Raw genomic sequence first — 14,167 nt, forward strand, 5'->3', positions numbered from 1 at the left:
TATTATGGCCTAAATGTTGTCCCAATCTGTAAAAAATCAAACAACAATTAAGAAAAAGAAGAGAAATTATGCAATTAAAACAAAACATTTTTATTGAAAGAATTTCAGAAAAATACTAATTTCCTAATTATTAACAAAAGCTAAAAATTACACCTAAAAACCTCTTTTTAACTAAAATTTTATAAAACTAAAGAATTAAGAGAAAAACATAAAACTAATCTAATTCTAAGAAATTAAAAACTAAAGAAATCTAAGAAATGATTTGTAATAGAGAAAAATATGTAAATCTAGAGTGTTATCAGTAACTAATAATAAATAAATGACAATTCATATAAAACATCTCCAGAATAAGGTAGGATGTTCTTTTATTTACTTTTGGAATTAGGGCAAGGAAAGAAGGGGGAAGCTGTGTAACTAGAGTTGTGTAATTCTTATAGCTAAATAAATGCTGCCCCTGCAGCCATTGCTCCATTGCTCACTACTGTTTTCAATATGTACTTCACTACGACAATGTACTATTCAATGTTCAAAGCATCAAGTTTCTCTGTTTGAATCTTCAAATAGTGGAAGTTTGCAATGCTATCAATAAACTTAAATGAAAAAAATTTAAGAAAAGAGTAAACAAACTTTATAATGGATGTTTGTATTGGTGATCAAAGATCTTACAGTTAGTGGATTGCCTAATGACTTTCCAGTTTGAGGGTCCCAACAAATAAGTTCACCAGCCTTGCTCCCACTTACAAGATACTTTCCATCCAGTGACCATGCAATACAAAGTACCCAGTTCTTGTGTCCTGCATAAAATGTTAACAGCTATAATGCTATATATGACTCGTTAAAACTGCCGAAGCATTATGAAACTATAGAAATTGATATTAATTTAATAAGGAAGGATAAAGAATAGCTCTTTACAGCAGAGTAGACCATTGTAATTCTCCCAATACTATAATTCTCAGCCTTCACAGTCCCTATCCTTCCCTCTTATTATTTCTCATTCCTTTGCAATAACCCCCACCCTTCCACTATTCTTTGCCAGCTTAGAATTCCATCATGATCCAGATTTAATAGCATGAACATTCCCCTTAGCAGTAACACACTGCTTCTCATCGAGAACCTTCAATTAATTCTAACTCCTTTTACCATTTAGTTAAATTGATCATTTATATTTCTTGTACTTAATTAGCAAATACAAAGAACAACTTAACATTTTTAAATGTCAAACCTTTGCAAGTGTACAATGGTGTCTGAGTGGTCAAGTCCCAAAATCGAACACTGGTATCACCAGAACCACTTGCCAGTTGTCGTCCATCGGGACTGAAGGCAACACTAAGTACAGCTTCAGCATGACCTAAAAATATAAACAACCGCAAAAATATGAATTCCAGAACATTCAAAGAATAACACAAACTTGTGCTACAATCATCAACATCCAAACCACACTGATGTATCTCACAGCTTAGCAAGCACAATACAACATTGTGCCACTACGAATGGGAAAATACACAATATGTCTCACATACCAGAAATAGTTGCAGAACAGCGATTCACAGGACGAATCCGAAAAATAGCTTGAGGTTGACAAACTATAGGCAAAGCCTTCTCCAGCGAGACTGGAATAGTGTTAAAGTAACATTGCAAAGGAAAAGAAAAACATCATTACAAGTGCGTAATTCTTTGTATCAATTCTTTAGAAAGATGAGGATTTTTTTTTCTCAAAATGTGTTAAAAGCAAGTAAATAAGTGAATTTACAACGAATTAAGAAAGAAAAAGAAATAATTTATAGTAAACAAACATGACTAACCTTTGTTTTTCTGCAAGTATGTTTCAAGTGGCACAATGAGCTCCTCATCTGATATATAGAAAGCATACGACAACTTCTCTTCCTAAAATGAAAGCATAGATAATCGCTCAATGTTATAAATAATAAACAAAATGTAAAATAGAATTTGAGAAGAATAAAGGGACTTGCTTACATTGTTTTGAAGCTTATTAACAATCTGATTGAGGTGTTGAGGGCCAGCAATCTGAGGTAGGTACATGGGAGAGCCCAAGGGAGTTCCATCTGGGTCTGTCAAAAGACACATCACGTTGTTGATTATCTCCCTCTTCTCCACCATAGTCTCTGTCTCTACCTCCATTTTTCAATCAGGGATTTTCCTTCTCTTATGCTGAGATTCTCTTATGGATGATGCTTCTTACTCTTCCACTTGGGGATCTATTTGGTTCTATCTTCGTTGTCGTGTTGAAACTAAAAAAAGTAGTGAAATAAAGTCACACCGGCACAAACCCTAAATTACGCAGGACCCAGGATCCATCATACAGAGACCTCAGACTTCCCATATTTATGTTTTTTTTTTCTTTGTTAAATATCATCATTTTAAATTTTAAATTTTAAACTTTAAATTTTAAATTTTAAATGATGATATTCTCAACCCAACTCATTGGATTTATTTACGAAAACGATGGCAGATTTGGGATTGAGAGTGGTGTGGTTTAGTTGGGGAAGGAACCTGGGGGACCTTCGTGGGGGAGGAATTGACTGTGTACATAAGAGTTTTTCTCTGGCATTTTAACGAACACTTGAAGGTGTCGCTTCTACAGTGAACAAAAATTAGACTCTCCCTATTAGAATTCAAACTCGAATTGAGAGCCTTGTGAACGCATTAACCTACACCCTTTTGGGCTTTTCTTCATACACAAAAAAAAATTCTTACCCAGCCGCCGTGAACGATGCTCTGCCACAAATCCTTCTCTCCGGTGCTACAGATGCGTCGGAACGTTCTCAAACAAGACACGCAGACGAGTGGGGATAAAAATGCATGGTGTTGGGTGTTTCTTCGTGCATCCCATCAAATTTGTACGGGTGTTACTCCCTCTACCACCACACTGTGCTTCCTCCACCTCTCCAAATTCATTTAATTCCAAATTTATCCTTCTTTTTTAGTTAAAACCTTTTTATTTTTACTGTTTAGGATTTTTTAATTGATTTGAAAACTCTATTTCATGTCAATTTTGCTCTTCAGCTGCACCCCACCCATCTCTCACATATATCTCTCTTCCCCGTTTCCTTCTCACTTTCTCTCATTTCTTCGTCCTTTCCTTTTCTTTTCCTTCATTTGTCTCTTTCCCATTTTCCTTTTGGGTTTCATTGCTTCCATTGTTATTGCTTCCATTGTTGTTGATTTCTAGTATGAAGGAGCGTGGAGAAGCATCGAGAAATGTGATCCAGATTTTCTTCGGTTTATTTTCCTCTCCATTCAAGTTGATTTTCTTCACTAGTTTTCTTCAACATTATTGTTTAGCCTTGTTTGATAGTTTAATTTATGGTGTATTATTATTTTTTGGCTTTGGATCTATGTTGTTTTGTCGTTGCTTGTGCACTATCTTTCTGGTAGTTGTATTGTTGAACAGAACTCGCGAAGACCAAACGGATATAGGCCAAAACGGATGTGGGATATCCATTTGGCCTTAAACGGATGTCCGACGTGCGTTTGTTGCGAAAGGTAATTAGCAGTGCAGACGCAACTCTGGAACAATTGGTTGCACCAAATATGTTATTTATTGCAAAGCACAAGATTGCTATCAAGGACGTGTTTTACTTCTCAGCTAAACTCCCTAAAGGGGTTCCATTCTTAATTAAACTTACCAGTGATTGGAAACCCTGGCATCAAATGTGCAATCAAGTCTCCAACCCCTGAAATGTCAGCACTTTTCTTCGAAGCCATTGAAACTCTTCTCATGGGTTAATGGGTTTTAAATTTTGCCTTTTCTTTTAGTTTTGTTTATATATTGTATTTTTCTAGCATATTTGATATACAGGTGTGATATATCTTATCTGGAAAGAAAAATTCAAAGCATACATGAAAAATATATTGATTGGTACCTGATTTGGAGATACATAAAATGGATTCTCATATAATGTCGGGCCTCCAAAACTGCCACCAAATATTTTAATTGGGTTCAAGCAGAACCGTGGACCGACCTAAACAAATAGTTTGCTCATAGGTTAAATGAATGTTAGAAATTGAAAGATCAAAAGATACATCAAGAACCAGTTTTCAGACCTCAATCAATGTCATTTTATCAAGGCCTCCCCTTGGTAATTTGTTTGATTCATTATGATGAGTAGAAATCTGCAAGGGAATAAAGATGTAACATTCCTCAGTAGGCATTAGCAACAGGTAGAAAATACTACAATATTGTCTCATGGAAAAATCAATATTATATAGTTGGAGAAAATGAGACCATATAATGTTCGAATGACATGAATTAACTGTGCTATATGTATAACATGCTTTTTATATCTAGCTCACCCTTGCATTGTTTGTGTTATGTGCTGTTTGGGTATGTTTCTCTGGCGATGATCATCCACTTGGATGGGAGCATACGTTGTTGAAGAGATCCCTTTGGAGCAAGAGCTGGAGGATACTAAGGTTGCGGAGTAGTCTTCTTAGGAATTTCCCATATGAACTCTTGTAGTATTTGACTCTTTAAGCTGTTCAAGTTTGAATTCCCGTTTCTTTTATTTCTGGATGACTGTAATTTCACATTTAATTACACGTCATGCTCCGACTGTTCTCTTTATTGGAATGTTGACGTCTTTATTATGTAATATTTGTTATATATAATCGGGATGTTACATGTACTATATATTATAGTTTATAACTGTTCTATCTTATTAATTATATAATGTAAGATATGGTTAATCGTTATATTTTGGGTTATTACATTTATTTTTAATTAATTTTTTAAAAATTATTTTTATATTTTTTCAGACAAAATCAAGTAATCACAGTAATTATTATAATTTAGACTTTGATTAAGAAATTAACATTGCAATATAATTCATTAGATATAGAAATACATCATATTTTGAAATTTAATTAAGAACTTAATCAAATTGGAAATCTTATTTAAAAATTTATCAGATTTTGAAATATGGTTAAATTATATTGGATTTCAAACTTATGTTTAGGACACAGTTAAATTTCAAAATTCTATTAAGTATTTTTTTTTAATTTGAAAATATGGTATTGTTTTTAGTTTAATTTTTTCAAATTTACATTGTTTGTTTTATTGCTTTTTTTTTATTTTATACTTTTAAATTTATTTTGTTTATTTTGTTTTATGAATTTGTTAATCTCAATTTTAGTTATGTTCAGTGAGATATTCTATCTTAATGTTGTATTATTGGTAGTTAGATTCGTCATAATTAAGGTGAAAGATTTCTTTTAGTTTTATAAATTTTACCTTTGTTAGATTTATGTTCTTTCACAAATAAAATGTGTAAAAAGATTATATAAATAATTTGACAACCGATCATATTTTTTTTCATATGTGATGAATTAATTCAATAAATTTAAAAAATTGTTTTTAGGTTTGGTTTTATTGTTGTACGGTAAATTACTTAATTAAATTTCAAAATCTAATATTTTTCTAATAGAATTTGGAAATTAATTACCTTCTTAATTAGAGATTTCAATGGTACACCAAATTTTAAAAACTGGAATTTTATTTATAACGAGATTTAGAAGTCTAGTTATTTGTCTAACACGATTTCAAAATCTGCTATCTAAAGTCCAAATGTAATTTTCATTCTCAGATCAGCTATGGTTTTAGACATCTAATTTAAATATAGCATAAATTTCTCATGAGAATATTATCCTCATATAAACAATAGAAAAAAATTAAATAAAAATTGAAGTACTAAATTGTATGGAGAGAGTGAAAAAAAGTTAGGGTTGTATTAAAAATAAAAGGAAGAAATTAGACTTTACATTTTTTACCCTAGTGAAAGGTCAAAGGATATTTCGAAGTTTTAGATAAATTTGGAGGTTTAGGAAGAAATTTGGAAGTACAAAAAGAAAGCCTCGATATTTACTAAAACTGGGCCGTTACGTTTCTCTTTCTTGGGCTTCATCAAGAATGCTGATTCATGTTAGATCCTACTCTTTACAGTCCTCGTTTTGTTACATTTTTTTTAAAATTACATATTTACCTTCTTTGTTGTAACATCCCGATTATATAATAACCAATATTATACAATATAGACGTCAACATCTAAATAAAGAGAACAGTCGGAGTATGACGTGTAATTAAATGCGAAATTACAGTCATCCAAATAAAAAGGAACGAAAATTTAAACTTAACAGTTTAAATTATTGAACACTACAAGTGTTCGATTAGAAAAGTTCCTAGCCGACTAAACCGCAACCTCGGTATCCACTAGCTCTTGCTCCAAGGGAATCTCCTCTACCACCCCTGCTCCCATCCAAGTGGATGATCATCGCCAAAGAAACATACCCAAACAGCACACAACACAAACAATGCAAGGGTGAGCTAGATATAAAAAGCATGTTATACAGATAGCACAGTTAATTCATGTTATCATACATATATTCATATAAAAGAACAATTAAAGCATACTCATTAAACCACAATTCACGCACTCACACGACATGTAACATGGTAAACTGACATCACAAGACTTGTTACTTTATACTCCGACTTGTTGCTTTATAGACCGACTCGTCCGGACTAGAATGATTACCGAGCTATGGCGGGTCTTGCACTCGTGGTGGCTTTATGAAATTTGGGCACTCTTGCCCTGGCACTACCGCCTTGTGAAACTTGGGCACTACCGCCCGGTGGAACTTTGGGCACTCCCGCCCGGCCACAATCACGAGGTTAATCCGTTATCACTCACCTTGGATCATATGGAAGCATCCAAGACTAGGACCTCCTGCTACTCCTCACCACATGTTCAATCCTCTCTACATGAGAAGAAAGACCATTGGAGTTTCAGGATGACCCCCAAAACTGAGCTACCATGTAATCATTCTATACAACCCCAAAACACCACCATGTATCCTCTCCTTGAGGATCATGGAATTACGTCCATGAATCATACTGTTACTTTGAACCTTAACCCAAGTCATGAATAACCAGATACCACCATATTATCACAACAAATCCAACATATCTCATACATTCACATATTTTCACATAATTCACGTTACAGCATATATTCCAAACATTGGTACACATAATTCAACCCAAGAGCAAAGGAACTTAGAACCCATCACCATTTGCAGACCATTAGATGGACGAACACTATTCACCGAGCGTTATAAGCCGAACGCCATTATGCCAATTGGACGAACGCTAAGAGATTTAACACAATTGGACGAACGCTAAAACCGAACACTGAACACAATTAGGCCGAACGCTAAAACCGAACACTGAACACAATTAGGCCGAACGCTAAAACCGAACATCATAATGGATTCAACACTATTTGGCCAAACGCTAAAACCGAACACCATATTCAATGAAGCACTATTGGGCCGAACGCTATGATCGAGTACCTAGGCCGAACGCTAAAACCGAACACTGATCACAATTAGGCCGAACGCTAAAACCGAACATCATAATGGATTCAACACTATTTGGCCGAATGCTAAAACCGAACACCATAGTCAATGAAGCACTATTGGGCCGAACGCTATGATAAGTACTTAGGCCGAACGCTAAAACCGAACACTGAACACAATTAGGCCGAACGCTAAAACCGAACACTGAACACAATTAGGCCGAACGCTAAAACCGAACATCATAATGGATTCAACACTATTTGGCAGAACGCTAAAACCGAACACCATATTCAATGAAGCACTATTGGGCCGAACGCTATGATCGAGTACTTAGGCCGAACGCTAAAACCGAACATCATAATGGATTCAACACTATTTCGCCGAACGCTAAAACCATTGAACACCCTATTGAAGTAAACACTGTTTGAACGAGCGCTCAAAGATCAAGGCTGAACACCTAGATCATTTTGACGAACACCTAAAATACCGGCCGAACGTCTAGAACTGAGGACGAATTATTTCAACTTAACCGAACGGTACTAAATCAAAACTGGATCGAACGCTACTAAATCCATTCTGACCGTTCGGTACTAAATCAACTCCTGGGAATACTAATTCGATCTGAACGCTACAATTTCTAATACTCCAATACCGAACGCTCAAAATCACTTCTCCAGAATTCTAATTTAAGAACGAACGCCTACAACTACTATTATTCTAAACCCGAACGCTCCAGATTGAAACCTAAATATATCAATTTATGGTCGAACGCTCAAGATCACCAGCTGAGATTACCAAATTAAACCAAACGCTATTAACTAGTACATCAAAACCGACCGTTTAAGATCCAAACCTAAGAATGTCAGATTGATACCGAACGACCGTGATTGAAACCTAAAATACCACATCAAGACCGAACGCTTACTAATACACTCAAAACAGAATGTGCAAGGCTCTTACCTAAGAATATTAAATTTAAGGCCGAACGCTATACGGGCGAACGCTCGTTCTATTTTGCCGACCACTATTGGTCGAGCACCATTGACGTACGCTCGTTCTGCAGAGTTCTGCAGAAACGCAGCAGATTTCCAGATTTCCCAGAAACCCCATTTTTCATTCCGTTTTTCCCAGATCCACGTTCAACAGCACAATTCAACAACCACTCATACAGATTCATACACCACAAAGTCACTCTAAATATAAAATTTATTCATCCACGGCAGTATATTATTTATTTCAGTACACGCATAGTTCATACAATCCAGAGAAAAGGATCTAGCTCCCCTTACCTCTTGAAGACTTCCTTAGTGAATCTTGAATCTATCTTCCTCAAGATTTTGCAGCTGCAACTCCGACGATCTCCGCTTCACCTCTCCCAGATCTACAGCAAGCCTCTTCACTCCTTCATATGCAGAACCCAACACCTCCTTGAATCTATGGTTTCATCCCTTTTTAAGAGAAGGTAGAACTGGGCACTCCACTTGGTTGGACGGATATGAGCCCTCTCCCTCCATTCCTCAGTGCCAAACTCATTTATGAAGAAAATGATGAAGATTCCTGGTGGTGGTTGAAGCACTTCAGAGTGGAGAGACCCACCACCCACCAACTACTGTTTCCACTTCTTTGCTGGACGTGGAGCCCTTCTCCCATCAAAACGTGCAGCTGCCCCCCCCCCCTTCCCCACTCCTTCTTTTTAAAAAAAAGACGCACGGTCCTTACATTTGTCCATTTAAAAACATTATTATCTGCTTTGCACTCTTTTACACACTTGAACTTACATGATTTTATTTCCAACCTCGAAACAATGTTCTTTCTCGATAATATAAATTGAGATTAAGTTTTTTTTTTCTTCCGATTAAATTAAGATATTTTCCACTCTTTCTATGTTATTTTTTTCTTCTTCAAAACTTTGGTTGAAAATGCCATCTTAAAAAAATACTTTCATAAACATTTTTTTTATTTATTACTGTGGGACCCTGGAAAATTAATGCTGATAAACACCTTGTCAAATCAAAATTTATGTATGGAAACCCCTCTGCAGTGCATTAAAAACGCACATTCATAACTCTGCCACTCACTGCCAAGTGTCACCGAAATAGAATGGGAATCAGTAATGGGGATACAGGTGTCGACAGGGGAGACGCACGTTCGTGCGGATGTGGGAAGGAACAAAATGAACTTTTCTAGAAAACCCTTCCTCTCTCTTCTGCACTCATCTTCTTCCCTTCAATCTCAGACCCCATTTTTCTCCAGCTTCTCTCTAAAACTTCTTCATCTTCTCTCTAAGATAACTCACCGTCATCTCCTCCGATTCCATTTCAGAAACCGTAGGACCGTTCACGACGTTGTGAGCTTTCACTGGAACCAAACACGTTAGAGTTCTGTGACCGGTAAGTTCTCCAACTTTAAACACCCTTTTCTGGGTTGCATGCGGACCTTGATACAGCCGCATGTTAGAATAGAAACTAAGTTCTCCTACGTTCCTTTTGGTTAGATTTAGTGAAGCACTTGAGAAGCACGTTGAGGGTAGGAAACCATATTTGGACAAGTTAAAAAGCACTCGCTTAGGGAGTTCACTGCTAGACCAGGTAAGGTGTGAGACCCTGAAAATTTACTCTGTAAATTACCTGTCATATCACCATTAATGCACACCACAATCCATGCTTATCTCATTTTAAAACCCATTTCCAAATCTGATAAACCCTCTGCTGTGCACTGAAACCGAGTCACATCATTCTCTGCAACATTAAAAATGCACATGGCTTCACATGTACACCCGCCACGTGTTGCAGAAGAAGTTTCCAGTTCAGAATTTAGTGTGCAGGTGTCAGCTTGGGATACGTTCGCTCAAACGAACATGAATTTAACAAAACTGGATTTTCTAGAATTCTCTCTCTTACCTGCACCACTCATCCTCTTCCTCAGAACCCAAACCCTTCATCTTCTCCAACTTCTCTCATAAACTAGTAAACTTTTCTCTACTGTAACTCACCAAGCTTTCTCCAAATTCCATTTCAGAACCGTAGGAGTGTTCGTCCAGCTGTGATCGTCACTTTGGACCGAACAGAATTAGATTCTAAGCTGGTAAGTTCCTTTCGCTAGCAGTTCGTCCGTTAGAGTTTCATTCGAAACCATGTCCTCGGTTCATGCATGAACTATTTTTAAGTAATCTCTGATTTTGATGTTTAGATCAAGTGAAGATAGTTAGTGAAACTGAGGGTAGAAAGTCTAAGAGACAAATCAAATCTTTGCTGTTGAACGAACCCTGCTATCCAGGTAAGGGAAGCTTATATGTTTAATTTATACTTGCATGTGTAATCTGGATTGCATGTATGATGTTTGAGCTGTATGGACGATCACTGTTATGGAGTCTGGTTTCTGATTTTGATTGATCTGCATGATGGTTTGATACGTATGAAAAATGGATGTTTTGTTGTATGAAGTAAATCTGAATATTGATGTTGAATATGAAGTTACTGGAATGAAATTTTAAAGTTCATAAATTTGAGAATCCTATGAATTATAAAGTATAAAGTTTAAATGTTGAAATCTGGAAAATTTGCTAAGGTTGAGAAATCTGAAATTTTATTCATCCCCATTGATAAATGACGCTCGTCACTGTACGGTCTTAGACCGTTCGGTTTTCCTTAAAATCACTTAGAATGGAAATCTTTCATTTGGAAAGAATTCTGCTCGAGAACGAGCGTCCCCATTTGAATGTCTGAGCGTTCGTTCAGCTCAGCTGTTTTTAAATATTTAAAACTTTATAAATACGTAACGCTCGGTCTTTAATCGAAGCGTTCGCCTTTATAGCGTTCGGCCTTCTGTCGAACGTTCGCCCTTATAGCGTTCGGTCTTTTACTGAACGTTCGTCCTTAATATCGTTCGGTCTTATGTCGAACGGTAGTTCTAAATGACGCTCGGTCTTATACCGAAGCGTTCGTCCTAAACAGCGCTCGGTCTGATACCGAAGCGTTCGTCCTAAACAGCGCTCGGTCCGATACCGAAGCGTTTGTTCAAAATAGCGTTCGTTCCAACATTTGAATATTTATCCTCTTACATTCGTTCAAATACTGGCATCAGTTCATTTAATTGGTCAAACAGAGAGTTACGCCCGTCCATCCAGTACTGTATTTGGACGTTCGTCCTATTTTTTTAAAAAGGACTGAACGTTCGTCTTTTTGTACTCTTAAAGTTAAAGATGAGATTGATTATGAATTATGATAAATTACAGTGCGAACGTTATATTAAGTGATTTTATGATTATGGAATTTGAACGAGCGTTCCAAGGAGGAACGTCTCAGATGTGTTAAATATTAAATTGGTAAAGTATGACTGTGGTTAGCTAATGCTGGCTTGGTCCATCCTGATATTCCGTGATACTCATCTTCACGTAGAAGGGGGTAGTCATGTGTGGGAATGGCAGGAGGTTCTATTCCTTAGGGGTACTTTGGATAGGGCTAACCTCGAGTGGCAGCTGTTGAGTGTATCCCAGTTACTACATCACTCGGGTGCAAGGACGCCTGTAGCTACATGGTTCATACAGTCCGGACGGTCGTCTATTATATACTTATAAATTACTATGATGGATTATGTTCAATTGTATGTTGTGCGTGTGCATTGAAATGTTGAATGTGTATGTTGGATGTATGAATTAAATATTATAAGCTTACCCTTTCGTTTTCCTTGTGTTGTCAATTGTCCATGTACGTTCGTCTTGTCTTGCAATGATCATCCGTGTGGATGTGAGCAGATGGTGGTGCATCTCTTGAAGAAATGCTGGAAGAAGAAAATTTAGAAGATGCAAATCTGGTGGAAGTGGAAGTAAAGGCCGAGCCTTAGAGCGCTCGTTAGTTTAGTACTGTAAATGTTAGAGTAGTTTGAACGTTCGGCTAAGTATTTTGTAAAGCCGTTCGTCCTAATTATCTCTGTTTCTGTTTGAGCGTACGCTATTTTTTTTTATTCAAGCCGTTCGGCTTTTGAACTCTGCTTTATTAATGTAAAGACTGTTTGCTGTTTACTGTTAATTGTAATTAATTCTCAATTATGGTAATTACTATATTTTGGGATGTTACATAAGGGAAGCTTTAGTAATTTAATTTAATACTTGTATGAGGTATATGAAAGCATGAAGTATACTGGATGTCTGAAATGTATGAAATATTTGATGTTTAAGTATGCATGAACGAGCATGGTTGTACTGGATGCATATGAGTTATATTTTTGAACTGTATGTTGAGAATGGAACGTATGAATTGGAAAAGGGATAATTCTGTAAGGTATGAATGATAATATGAATTCTGTAATGTATGAGATTTATGGTGAAGATAAATTATAAGCTATGAATCGTATGAAAAATGTGAAGTTATTGTGGATGAAAATCTGGAAAATATAGTAGTCTTTGCTTGATAATGCGCACTCGTCATCGAACGGTCTTATACCGTTCGGTCTCCCCTGAAAATGACTTAGAATAGGAATTCTTTCATTTGGAAAGGATTCTGTTTAAGAACGAGCGTCCTCTTGTGAAAGGCTAGGTTTGAGCGTTCGGCTCATCCTAGTGGTGTCCAACAATCGTTATAAATTGAAGTTATATGAGTAACGCTCGGTTTTGTAATCCGGCGTTCGTTATAGGTAGCGCTTAGTCTTATACTGAGCGTTCGTCCAAATGAGCGCTCGGTCTTATATCGAGCGTCCGTTCTATTTAGTGCTCGGTCATTTACCTAGCGTTCGTCCTAAGCAGTGTTCGGTTTTATAACTGAACGCTCGTCCTTATCATTGATTCCTGAGCGAACGTAAATAGCGTTCGTCCAAATTATTAATTGACGTTCGGTCATTGACTGGCAGTGTTGTCTTCTGAATTAAATCATACTCTGTTGTTTATCTAAATAATTTTGTAATGTATTTATCCTTTTGATTCAACCTAGAGTCTTTATACTTAAAATTTTTCTAAGTATTATTCAGATCTTTTAGAATCAATTCATTTAACTTATTTAAATACTCATAACGTCCGTTAGAGGACAAGGGTTCGTTTCTTTTGTTCAGAAACGTGTAGTCAATGTACTGTAATACGTTCGTCCTTATTTATTAAAGGATGAACGCTCGTTAATTTATGAAAGTGGAACACAGAATGAAAATGTGAATAAGAGAACTGGTTAATGTGTGCGAATGGTATTTTGAGTGAATTATTGGAAGTGGATTTTGAACGAGCGTTCCAAGGAGGAACGTCTCCATGATTTGAATATGAGAAATTATGTAGTATGACCATGGTAAAGCTGCTGATGGTTGTTCATCCTGATATTCCGTGAGTGCTCGTCCTCATGTAGAGGGGAGTAGGTCATGCGTGGGAATGGCAGGAGGCCCTAGTCCTATTGAGTACTTTGGACTGATAGGGTTAACCTCGGGTGGCAGCTGATGGACGTTTCCAGTTACTACATCACCCGGGTGCAAGAACGCTTGTAGATACATGGATTCATACAGTCCGGACGGTCGTTATTTATGAGAATTTGGATGAGTTATTCTATGCTTTGATATGTTGTTATGTGTATGGTTTTGTTGATTTTATATGTTAGATTTTATATTGGGTGTATGAATTAAATTACCTAAGCTTACCCTTGCAATTCCTCGTGTTGTCTACTGTTTATGTACATCCGTCTTGTCAATGCAATGATCATCCGTGTGGATGTGAGCAGATGGAGAGGTGCCACTTGAAGAAATGCTGGAAGGAGAAAATTTGGAGGATGCCAATCTGGTAGAAGTAGAGGTTAAAGCCGAGCAGTAGAGCGCTCGTTTATTA

At 36.5% G+C, this 14,167-nt stretch overlaps 1 pseudogene; it reads right to left on the reverse strand.

Annotated features, from left to right (window-relative positions):
* Positions 1-1,512: 1,512 nt before the first annotated feature.
* LOC148200823 (notchless protein homolog pseudogene) lies at positions 1,513-2,335 on the reverse strand (annotated as a pseudogene).
* Positions 2,336-14,167: the final 11,832 nt, after the last annotated feature.

This window comes from Vigna umbellata, chromosome 4 (assembly GCF_029865625.1).
Source record: "Vigna umbellata cultivar VRB3 chromosome 4, Vumbellata_1.0, whole genome shotgun sequence".
In the NCBI taxonomy this organism is placed as follows: Eukaryota; Viridiplantae; Streptophyta; class Magnoliopsida; order Fabales; family Fabaceae; genus Vigna; species Vigna umbellata.